We start from the raw sequence: 12,691 nt of genomic DNA on the forward strand, positions 1-12,691 counted from the left end.
GTGTTACACTCTTATCCAATCTTAGCCTTCCATTTCTTCTCTGCATTCCTTCTATCCTACCTCTCCGAGAACTTAATCTTAAGGTTGTTGTATGGTTTGTTTGAGATGTTTAGGTGGTGAAGGAGGGTGTAGCTAGCTTGGGAAAAAGGTGGAATCCCAACAAAAAGGAGGAAACTACAAAGGTATAACCCCATGAACTCCCAAAGCTTTTGCTGACTATGTGAAGTCTATTTATTGGTTGCAATGCTTAGAAATGCTAGATTATTGTTGTGGTTGAGCTAGTAAGTGATCTATTGTTGATCTATTATGTGTTGTTGAGGATTTGGGAGTGTTTGATTGCCTGAAATTGCATTACAGGTGAAGAAGAATCTCACTGGTGCACAAGACAGTGTGCACCAGATGAGTCACGGAGCTAGCCAACGGCCCTAGGCAGGGACCGTTGGCCAGCTCCTTGGAGGCACGGCCTTGGGGCACGACTCATGGCAAGAGTCGCGGCCCTAGGCCGCCGTTTGGCGGATCCAGGCGGCGGGGCTCCTCAAGCCCCGCTAGGCAATATCTGTGCAGTGGTCAGGCCCTTGTGACTCAGCTACGTGTTGTTCGGACCAGGACTCGCGGGCCCTTGAGGCTCGGACATTCGGGATCGTTACAACGCACTAGTAGGATTTGATTTCATTGAAATTGGAGTAGAAATGAGTAATTTGCAATAGAATTTGTGATGTTTTATGCTATAGAAGTTGTCTGGGAACATTTACAGTGAATGAAAATGTGAAGTATTTGGTCTTGGCTATTTGTTTGAGAAGCATGACAATTATATGGCTGTTAGATTAAGAAGTATGATCAATATTTGATAAGTTATGCTAGAAAAGCATGCTTAAATGTCTGTTTTGACTTGTTGAGAATTTTGCCAAGAATATTAGATGTTTGGTGGTACAGAGCATGACTATTATTGCACAGTAAAGTGAAATATTGAAGTCTGTTGTCCATTTTGAGTTTGAAGAACATGATCAATAATTGCTAAGTGTTTGCTAAGGAGTTTGCCAAATATTAAAGTGATGAGCATGAAGTAGCATAATATTTGCTTGACTTATAATCAAAGAGAATTTGAGATATTTGTTACAGTAAAGAGCACGTTTAGCATATCATGAACTAGAGTGCATAAGTGGCTTAAAGTGAGCCTAAGTATTCTTTCAAAAACCGATATCTATTTTGGAAAATCATTATCTAGTTGCATTGAGAAGTTGCATGATATTTGATTTTCAATTTGTGAGAAAAGAGAAGTTGTTGTGAAGCTATGTGCACAAGTTTGCATAAGTAAAGTTATTGCATGAGTATGAAATGCATGAGTTATATCTATATGTATCTAGTGTGAGTAATTCGAAGTTTTGGAGGCCCGTTAGGACTATGTCCTTTCGGAAGAAAAGAGAAAGTAAAGAAAGAAATGGACATTGTGATCCGATATGAAGTAACGAGGTCGATATTCCCGAGTTACTAGGTTGGAAACTTCCCGCCAGGCTTGGAATCCTGGTCAGGGGGTGTTCACACTGAGAGTTCGATACCTGATTCCACAGAGTTTGAGAAAAGAACCAAGAGAGTGGTTCTGTGGGCGAGATGAGTATTAGGCCGGCTAGATGTCGAACCCAGATAGGTCCATTCACATTATGGTGAAGTTCTTACCTCGCCCACGAGTATAAGTAAAGAGAGAAAGCGAGTCATTGCGACTCTAAAGAAAGCGAGTCAATGTGACTCTAGAGAAAGTAAAGAAAAGCGAGTCATTGTGACTCTAAGAAACCTCCGCTGAACAAGTGTTCCTTGTTACCAAAGAAAGAGTGTATATGTATATCTATCTATACTTATACTAAATCATCATGTTCATCGTATTGCATGATTAAATGATTTGCACATGTTGCATGAAAGTAAGATAAGAAACATGACATTATATTGTCTTTCATTCTTATATGATAGCATGAAATTGCTTATTGAGTTATATGATAGCATGAGATTGCTTATTGATTTAATGATAGCATGAGATTACTTATTGAGTTATATGATAGCATGAGATTGCTTATTGAGTTTATGATAGCATGAGACTGCTTATTGAGTTTATGATATCATGAAATTGCTTATTGAGTTATATGATAGCATGAGATTGCTTATTGAGTTATATGATAGCATGGGATTGCTTATTGATTATATGATAGCATGAGATTGCTTATTGAGTTTATGATAGCATGAGATTGCTTATCGATTATATGATAGCATGAGATTGCTTATTGAGTTATATGATAGCATGAGATTGCTTATTAAGTTATGTGTTAGCATGAGATTGCTTAACGAGATCTATGATGATATGAAATTATTGTTAAGATATATGTTAGCATGAGATTGCTTGTTAAATCATAAGTATATTACTAACCACCAGTTTGAGAATTATTAGTGTATATCGCCATGATAAGTTAAATATGTGAAAGCATGAGATTGTTGATGAGTTAAATTGTAACACCCTCGATTTCCATACCAATTTAAACCTTAGATATGCAGATAATTCTAACCATAAAAGCATACACAGCGGAAGACTTAAGCATGAAATATATGGAAAACGTAGAGTGCTATGCCACGCTCACTCAACAGTGAGCGCACATGTAACACCCCGTGTTACGACCTTCAATCCCGGATTAATTATTTAATTAATCCCGTTAATAATAATTAAATATGATTTAACTTGGTTAGGTTTCCCACTAAATAATTAATAAGGTCCACCATGAATCGTGGACCCTTGCCTAAACTAGTGTTTTAAGCCTATTAGGAATAAAGAAAGAAAACCTTTTACTAGTCAGATTCTAATTAGGAATCCTAGACCTATTTATCTATTAGGAATAAAGGAAGTAGGTCTTTTACTATTCAGATTATGATTAGGATTCCCTTTAATTAATTAATATGGTCCACTATGGACCATGGACCCTTATCCCTAAAACAAGTCCTTAGTCCTATAAGGAATAGGATTAGTAAACCCATACCATTCAGACCCTAATTAGGACACTTACATACATATATATATATATATATATATATATATATATATATAATATATATATATATATATATATATATATATATATATATATATATATATATATATATATATATATATATATATATATATATATATATATATATATATATATTATATATATATATATATATATATATATATATAAGGACATAAGAGGCACCTAGAAGTCACACCGCAAATAATCTCTCACCACACAGGAAGTTCCAAGAATTCCCCTAGGAGAAATCAAGAAAGAAGGAATCTTAAAGAAAGACCCTTCTTAGCCAAGGAAATTAATTAAGACTAAGAGGTAACCCATGTCTCAACAAAACCTATTTTCTTAGCTATGATCTCCCTCTTAGGCCTCCCTCTATACTCTTGTATCTTGATGAATCGTTTATGATATTGATGATGTGATCTTGATAATTGGTGTTATGATTTTATGTGTGATCTTGATAATCTTGATGATGATAAGGGATTCTTGATGATTGTGTGATATTCTTGATGAATCTTGATGTTTCTTGATATTAAAAGATGAGTTATGTTCGTGTTAATTTTAATATGATTAGAGCCCTAGGATGTATCGTGAAATTCGTATGATGTTATTCTTGTTGTATTGGGTGGGAATTCGCATGCTCGGGTGTTGTTTTGGTTTAGAAATTATGATAGGATACGTGCCGTATGATTCTTGCTTTTGATCCATTAATTGTCTACGTGTTGTCATCAATTGCGTTTGAAGGTGTCTAAGCATGGTTTCGGGTTCCACAAAGGATCCCAGGGCGTTTATTGTGAAAAAGAGTCAGTGGGGGGTAGGTGGGGGTAGGGGACCCGCCACCTACCCGCGGCCGGAGACTTGTCGCCGGCGGGTGACCCTCCACCCACCGGCTACCCGCTGGAAATTGTCCCACCTCGGGATCCCAGCTTCCCCGTTTGATGTTCCCCCGACCCCCGTGGCGTGCCAACGAACTCCGTCTATCGTGCTTAAAGTCTAGTTTGATGTTTCGGGTACCATTCGTAGTATAAACGAGTCTTATATATATATATATATATATATATATATATATATATATATATATATATATATATATATATATATATATATATATATATATATATATATATATATATATGTTGCATGCTAGTGGAATTGGTATCCCGTCGGCCTAGGTGAAAGAAGCATGAACCCCTTAGGATTATTCCTAGTATGTGGATGACCACGCATAGGTTTCGTTATACGATTTCTCCCCCTTCCCAATGTGTTAATGTGGGTTGCATGTGCTTGCTATGTGTTATGTGTGCATGATACCCCAATTTGGTTGCGATCAAATTGGTTATTCCTGAGCTGCGGTTCAGAAGCTGGCTGCGGTCAGAATTATACTCTCGGGCTGCGGTCCACCGTTTGGTTGCGATCAAACGTTTTACATGAGCTGCGGTTCATATTCCTGGCTGCGGTCAGATGACTACTCTTGGGCTGCGGTCCACTGTTTTGTTGCGATCAAACATTATGATGAGCTGCGGTTCATCGGTCGGTTGCGATCGACCCCTTCGTGTTGCGATACGAGGCAGGGTGCTGCGGGGCCGTGTCAGAGCTATATGCGCTGACCCTCATGTATGGGCATGCGATTGGTCCTGTGGCGCCATCAAAGTTTGCTTGTGTGATGAGATATGATATAAACGAGATGAAGTGAATCTGTGACCATAGGATATATGCTAGTATCTTTACATGCTTGGTTATAACTGTTGAATGTGCTTATCCCATAGGTTATATGCTAGTATCTTTACATACTTGGTTATAACTGTTCGATGTGCTTATCCCTATCTGTCGAGTCTATTCCAGTTTTGAAACTAGAGTTTCCTAGGATATATCTTCCTGCTTCAAAATGACTTTTCTTATATCTATATATATCTATCAATAATGTATTTCAACGCGTTGGAGTGGGTTACCAGCATCTCTCGCTGAACAGATATATTTGGCTTTCAGGCACAGACGAGTAGATCCCAGAGCGCGCTAGAAGATCGTGGATTAGATAGATAGTCTTTCCTTTCGGCCTGCGTGCCATAATAATGTATTGAGGATATTAGTTAGTTTAGCCTGTGCATCTGAGTTCTCCAGCTCAGATGTGGCATAGCACCCCGTACACTTGTTATTAGTATTACTCTGTTTGGGATTTTATGAGAAATTACCCCTTTATATAAGCTTTAAAAGTTTCAAAATTTCGGGGTGTTACAGTTGGTATCAGAGCCTAAGTTTGACCCTAGGATAAGACTCTTAAAATCATACTTTAGGACAATAGGCTTGAACTCTAAGTATTTATGAACATAGGACTCAGGAATCTTAGGACGCGCTGTGAGATTGTGAAACCTACACATAACCTCCCCTCACATTATCCCTCCCTAATTTAAAAAGAACTTCCCCTACGCTTACCACACCAAGGTAAGGGTGCAACACACTGACTCATCATTACAATAAATAGCCCCGAAAACCAGCAGCATGGCACCAACAAGAAGTCAGTCAAGGACCCCACACTCCTCGAAGAATGGATCGGAACCTTCAACAAAATCCTCGGGTTAGTGGAATGCCGATAGGAACGCCGCGTAGAGATAGCCTCGTCCCACTTCAGACACGAAGCCGATCTTTGGTAAATCCACGAAGAACCTACTTATGGGCAACAACCGGGGGTACAACTGGGAGTGCCTAGGAGCACGGCTACGAGGACGATTCCATCCCGCACCTGTAAGGGCAACCATGTACGAGGAAATTCTCCACCTAAAACAAGGGATGGCACCGTCAGGGAATACCACAAACAATTCCTCCAGCCGACTCGTTTCGCGCCTGAATTAGATCCTACAGAAACAACCAAGATAAAGAAGTCTATGACAGACCACCAACTACGAAACCCAGAAGGCCCTAATTGTAAGCAAACCCCGAACCCCTAACGAAGCCTACACCAGTGCTGCCTACCTCTATCGAATCCAACTTCTACAAATGGGAAATTCAGGAACAAACCCAAAAGAAGAAATAACAGAAGTGGGAGACCACTTGTAAAGAGAACCGGGAATGCCAATTAAATGAAAGGAAGTAAAGTAGTACATAAACAACATCTTTTCTTAATCGTTAGCGCGAATTGTCGAAAAGGGCTCGATATGACAAGAAGAGGCAACAGACGCGTGGGAAGTACCATACAACTAAAGCTTCCCTGCAATAAAGGTCTTACCTTGGAACAGGGACCTTGATGGTTTTAAGGCACCGTAAGAAGTGCGTGTGACACACAAAATCGCCAAAACACCATGCGACGTCGAGGGCAGTCAATCAAATGCATTCCAAGGAAGAGAAATGCATCACCAAGCACTTGATCACCAAAGGATTGAACAAAGAGCAAGCGACAAGCCGAACTCCAAGAAAAACCAAGAAGGCTTATCATTAATCAAGCAAGGAAAAGACAAAGTTGGCTTATAATCAACTACCCGGTGATGATGACGAGGTTGCTAATTGGAAACCGGACCCGACCTACTGAGCGGAAAGGACATACGAGAGTCTTGACTCATCTAGAACCCGTGCTTAAGGATGAATAACACTGTACGATGGGTCATCCTATGTATTCGAATTCCTTTATTGTGCACATAGGCATGGGGCTTGTCACGACGTGAATCTGTGCATTCTTGGGATTTTTCCCGAAGGAATTCACTCTTCCTAGTCACCTTCCCGCGGTCCCCAACGGGACCTTGATGGGACCCTAACAGGTCCTTGACGGGGCCCTGACAGGAGCTTGGCAGGCGGACGACAGCCCACCTCGCGCCCACTAGTACAATGTGCTGATTTCTTAACTCCTCGTTTTATTGATTCATGGCACACTTGTGTGCCTCGATTGATGAACACGAGTTTTGGGTAAGGAACCATGGGTTGCCCAAACATGGCTTCCTCGGTAAAAGACCTTTACACGTGAGACACTGTCGGAAAAGCACGACCAATTGCATTACACGAGGAATTGAAGTTGGACTCTACGATGCAACCGACTAGGGATGATTGGCATGAAGGATTGTGCAAACCAAGGCGGGGAGTTGGGAACTCGTGCTAAGGACTCACAAAGGCCTTAAAAGTCAAAATGCTAAGGATGGACCGGGACTCCCTCAAACCATGGATATCGTTCAAGCAAATCAGAGGGCTCCTTACAAGTTATATGAAATCAAGAACGACGTAGCCCGTGGTATTAGGAAAAAAAAAGGGGTAAAAGAGCACATTTGAGCCAAGACCTCAAGGGTTATTAAGGACCCACAAGAAAATGAGATGGCTCGTAAAGTCACCGAGTCATTCCACAACGAGATTAGGTAACCAACTGCGCTTCAAGAAGAAAAAGAACATGCAAAGGCACCTTCATCATTAAAAGTAAACACAAAAGGGCACAACAAGCCGAACCTCGGGGGAGACATGAAGTCTTACTAAAAATTTCATTCACTAAAGAGGAGATGAAATTCAATAAGAAGAGAAAGTCAACCCAAAGTTTATCGACTCCCAAGAGACTTTGGGAAGAATTTGGGAAGTGCGCCCTAAAAGATTGGCTTGGTTGACCAAACTTGGTCAAGACCTTGGACGCATTAAAGAAGAAAGTATTAAATCGTCGCGAGAGATTCCCTCAAGATAAAAAAGAAGGATGAAACTTAAGCTTGGGAAGCAAGGCCCGACAAGGATCTTAAAGTAAAGCAAGTGCCAACACCAAAGGAGAAGGATCATCAGTTCATCAATACGTCGTGATCAAAGCATCAAACCAGAATAGTCACTTGAATCGAGAACCCTTAACCCATCATAACCGAATCCCTTTCCCTCCCTTGGACAACCGAGCCCTCCTTATTGCAAAACCCTTTCTACCCTTCAAACCCCATTCTTGATTCCCTATTTTAACGATTCCATACAAGGTAGCAACCTCACCTCCTAAAGTTGCAAACCTTGAACACTTTGATCCTAATTCCTAAATTCACTTTGTCCTCAAGTTTGAAACCCGCTCTCTTAATCCATTTAACCCAATCGTTCCCAAAAACCCAGTACACATAGATATACAATTATATATTCTCCCCATAGAATACATTCTCCCTATATGACCACCGTACTACTTTTGACTCGTTATCCCTGTAATGATTTCTAAGCTTCGGGGACGAAGCTTCTCGTAAGGAGGGGAGAGTGTAACACCCCGTGTTACGGCCTTCAATCCCGAATTAATTATTTAATTAATCCCGTTAATAATAATTAAATATGATTTAACTTGGTTAGGTTTCCCTCTAAATAATTAATAAGGTCCACCATGAATCGTGGACCCTTGCCTAAACTAGAGTTTTAAGCCTATTAGGAATAAAGAAAGAAAACCTTTTACTAGTCAGATTCTAATTAGGAATCCTAGACCTATTTATCTATTAGGAATAAAGGAAGTAGACCTTTTACTATTCAGATTATGATTAGGATTCCCTTTAATTAATTAATATGGTCCACTATGGACCATGGACCCTTATCCCTAAAACAAGTCCTTAGTCCTATAAGGAATAGGATTAGTAAACCCATACCATTCAGACCCTAATTAGGACTCTTAAATAAATAAATAAATAACTAAATAAATAAATAAATAAATAAATAAATATATATATATATATATATATATATATATATGTATATGTATATATGTATATATATATGTATATATATATGTATATATATATATATATATATATATATATATATATATATATATATATATATATATATATATATATATATATATATATATATATATATATATATATATATATATATATATATATATATATATATATATATATATATATATATAGGAGGCACCTAGAAGTCACACCACAAATAATCTCTCACCACATAGGAAGTTCCAAGAATTCCCCTAGGAGAAATCAAGAAAGAAGGAATCTTAAAGAAAGACCCTTCATAGCCAAGGAAATTAATTAAGGCTAAGAGGTAACCCATGTCTCAACAAAACCTATTTTCTTTGCTATGATCTCCCTCTTAGGCCTCCCTCTATACTCTTGTGTCTTGATGAATCGTTTATGATATTGATGATGTGATCTTGATAATTGGTGTTATGATTTTATGTGTGATCTTGATAATCTTGATGATGATAAGGGATTCTGGATTTTTGTGTGATATTCTTGATGAATCTTAATGTGTCTTGATATTAAAAGATGAGTTATGTTCGTGTTAATTTTAATATGATTAGAGCCCTAGGATGTATCGTGAAATTCGTATGATGTTATTCTTGTTGTATTGGGTGGGAATTCGCATGCTCGGGTGTTGTTTTGGTTTAGAAATTATGATAGGATACGTGCCGTATGATTCTTGCTTTTGATCCGTTAATTGTCTACGTGTTGTCATCAATTGTATTTGAAGGTGTCTAAGCATGGTTTCGGGTTCCACAAAGGATCCCGGGGCGTTTATTGTGAAAAAGAGTCAGTGGGGGTAGGTGGGGTAGGGGACCCGCCACCTACCCGCGGCCGGAAATAACGCCGCCAGCCGGCGGGCAAGCGACTGCCCGCCGGGCACTCGCTGCCCGAAGACTTGTCGCCGGCGGGTGACCCTCCACCCATCGGCTACCCGCTGGAAATTATCCCACCTCGGGATCCCGGCTTCCCCGTTTGATGTTCCCACGACCCCTGTGGCGTCCCAACGGACTTCGTCTATCGTGCCTAAAGTCTAGTTTGATGTTTCGGGTACCATTCGTAGGATAAACGAGTCTTATATATATATACATATATATATATATATATATATATATATATATATATTATATATATATATATATATATATATATATATATATATATATATATATATATATGTTGCATGCTAGTGGAATTGGTATCCCGTCGGCCTAGGTGAAAGAAGCATGAACCCCTTAGGATTATTCCTAGTATGTGGATGACCACGCATAGGTTTCGTTATACGATTTCTCCCCCTTCCCAATGTGTTAATGTGGGTTGCATGTGCTTGCTATGTGTTATGTGTGCATGATACCCCAATTTGGTTGCGATCAAATTGGTTATTCCTGAGCTGCGGTCAGAATTATACTCTCGGGCTGCGGTCCACCGTTTGGTTGCGATCAATCGTTTTACATGAGCTGCGGTTCATATTCCTGGCTGCGGTCAGATGACTACTCTTGGGCTGCGGTCCACTGTTTGGTTGCGATCAAACATTTTGATGAGCTGTGGTTCATCGGTCGGTTACGATCGACCCATTCGTGTTGCGATACGAGGCAGGGTGCTGCGGGGCCGTGTCCGAGCTATATGCGCTGATCCTCATGTATGGGCATGCGATTGGTCCTGTGGTGCCATCAAAGTGTGCTTGTGTGATGAGATATGATATAAACGAGATGAAGTGAATCCGTGACCATAGGATATATGCTAGTATCTTTACATGTTTGGTTATAACTGTTGAATGTGCTTATCCCATAGGTTATATGCTAGTATCTTTACATACTTGGTTATAACTGTTCGATGTGCTTATCCCTATCTGTCGAGTCTATTCCGGTTTTGAAACTAGAGTTTCCTAGGATATATCTTCCTGCTTCAAAATGACTTTTCTTATATCTATATATATCTATCAATAATGTATTTCAACGCGTTGGAGTGGGTTACCAGCATCTCTCGCTGAACAGATATATTTGGCTTTCAGGCACAGACGAGTAGATCCCAGAGCGCGCTAGAAGATCGTGGATTAGATAGATAGTCTTTCCTTTCGACCTGCGTGCCATAATAATGTATTGAGAATATTAGTTAGTTTAGCCTGTGCATCTGAGTTCTCCAGCTCAGATGTGGCATAGCACCCCATACACTTGTTATTAGTATTACTCTGTTTGGGATTTTATGAGAAATTACCCCTTTATATAAGCTTTAAAAGTTTCAAAATTTCGGGGTGTTACAGCACAGGCGTAAACATCTGCATCATAATCCAACTATCTCAAAAACAAAGTCAACGACATAACAACTAAGTCTAATCAAGGCACGCAGGCCCGAAACATCATAAGAAAAGGGGATCTATTCTAACAGCTTCTAGACCGCGCCCTCATCTAATCAGCACCTGAAAGAAACACAGATATATATAATATATATATATATATGGGACAACGCCCGGTCAGCGAATGATGCTGGTAACCCACCAATACATGTGAAATATCATATGTAGATAGTTTATACGTATACAAAATCATTTGCGAAAACGGGATATAATATATATCAATTTCAAAAGCCAAGATAGAGATCAACACAAGACTGTATGCACTCTCGATAAGATAAGGGAACACATCCCAAAGCGACACGAAGCAATAATGACTCACAAGAATGGCTTAAGGTATAATATACCATCACACAGTAGATTAACACCCGACATGCAACACACAAGAGAATAAGGACACCACCATTGGCAACACATTGCCTTTGTGACAACACATGTCACAAATAGAGAAATACACAACAACGGCTACACAAGCCGTCGTGACATCACCCATCACGAATTGAGATGCCTTCCCTATGCCGGTTCCAACTTTATGGCTACCCCAACCTTATAGCTAGTTCCAACCTTTACCTCCAAGACCCCTGTACACCAAGTCCAACCTTATTCCCCGAGGACTGTCGTCCCCACTCCTACAATCTCCAACATATCCACCGATTTCATAGTACACGAGGGTACCGTTCACACACACGGCCGAAGCCACCCAAAAACACGTAAACCTTACACACAGGTCACAAACTCCATAATCACGTCATGGCCACCACGAGGACCACTGCCGTAACTTGGTGACTAATGTCCCATACCATTAATCATGCAATCCAGGTACAGCCACACACACACACCACAACAGGAATCAATCAACGGATCACAACGAAGATATGAAACCATACTCAACAAGGAATGGATCAAAGTCTGACAACAACCGATGATTGACACAAGTCATCATCCACAATAGGAATGGACAAACAACACACACACTAGCATTTAAACATCGAACTAGCATGGCTTATCAAACGGGTAAACCAAACATAGTTCCGAAGAACACACAAGACTCACCATGGTTCAACGAATCACAATGTTGAACACTTAGCACAATTCAAGACATCAAAACCAACATGGAATCCTATCATATAGTTCTAGACATACGAAACATCAAGAAGACACTCAAATAGTTCCACAAAAGAACATCGGGAAGTCAAAAGACCAAATACCGAGTCAAAAGAATCACGGGGAATAAATCCCCAACAACACCATATACATACCCGCGGTGGAGCCATGGGTGGACCTCCACCGGTGGTTCTTCCCGCGGGAACCACTCCCACGAGGCCTTGTACCTCGCGGGTGGGGCGACGGGTGGTTCCCCGCCCGCCGTTCGCGGCGGGGTACACACCCTGTACCAAAAACAATCCCTTCGGGATTTTCAACTCCAAGCTCAAATTCAAGTCCAAAACATGCCAATCTCACCAAATACAACAAAATGACTTGAACCAAAGAATAGCCAAGCAATGACATACATGAACCTAATAACAAGCTCTAGATATGCATTTTCACAAGACAATGCATCAACACTCACATTTCATAGCAAAATCACATGTAGAATCCAAGAAATCATCATATAGGTAAGC

This window comes from Ipomoea nil, unplaced genomic scaffold, assembly GCF_001879475.1.
Source record: "Ipomoea nil cultivar Tokyo-kokei standard unplaced genomic scaffold, Asagao_1.1 scaffold1250, whole genome shotgun sequence".
NCBI lineage: Eukaryota > Viridiplantae > Streptophyta > Magnoliopsida > Solanales > Convolvulaceae > Ipomoea > Ipomoea nil.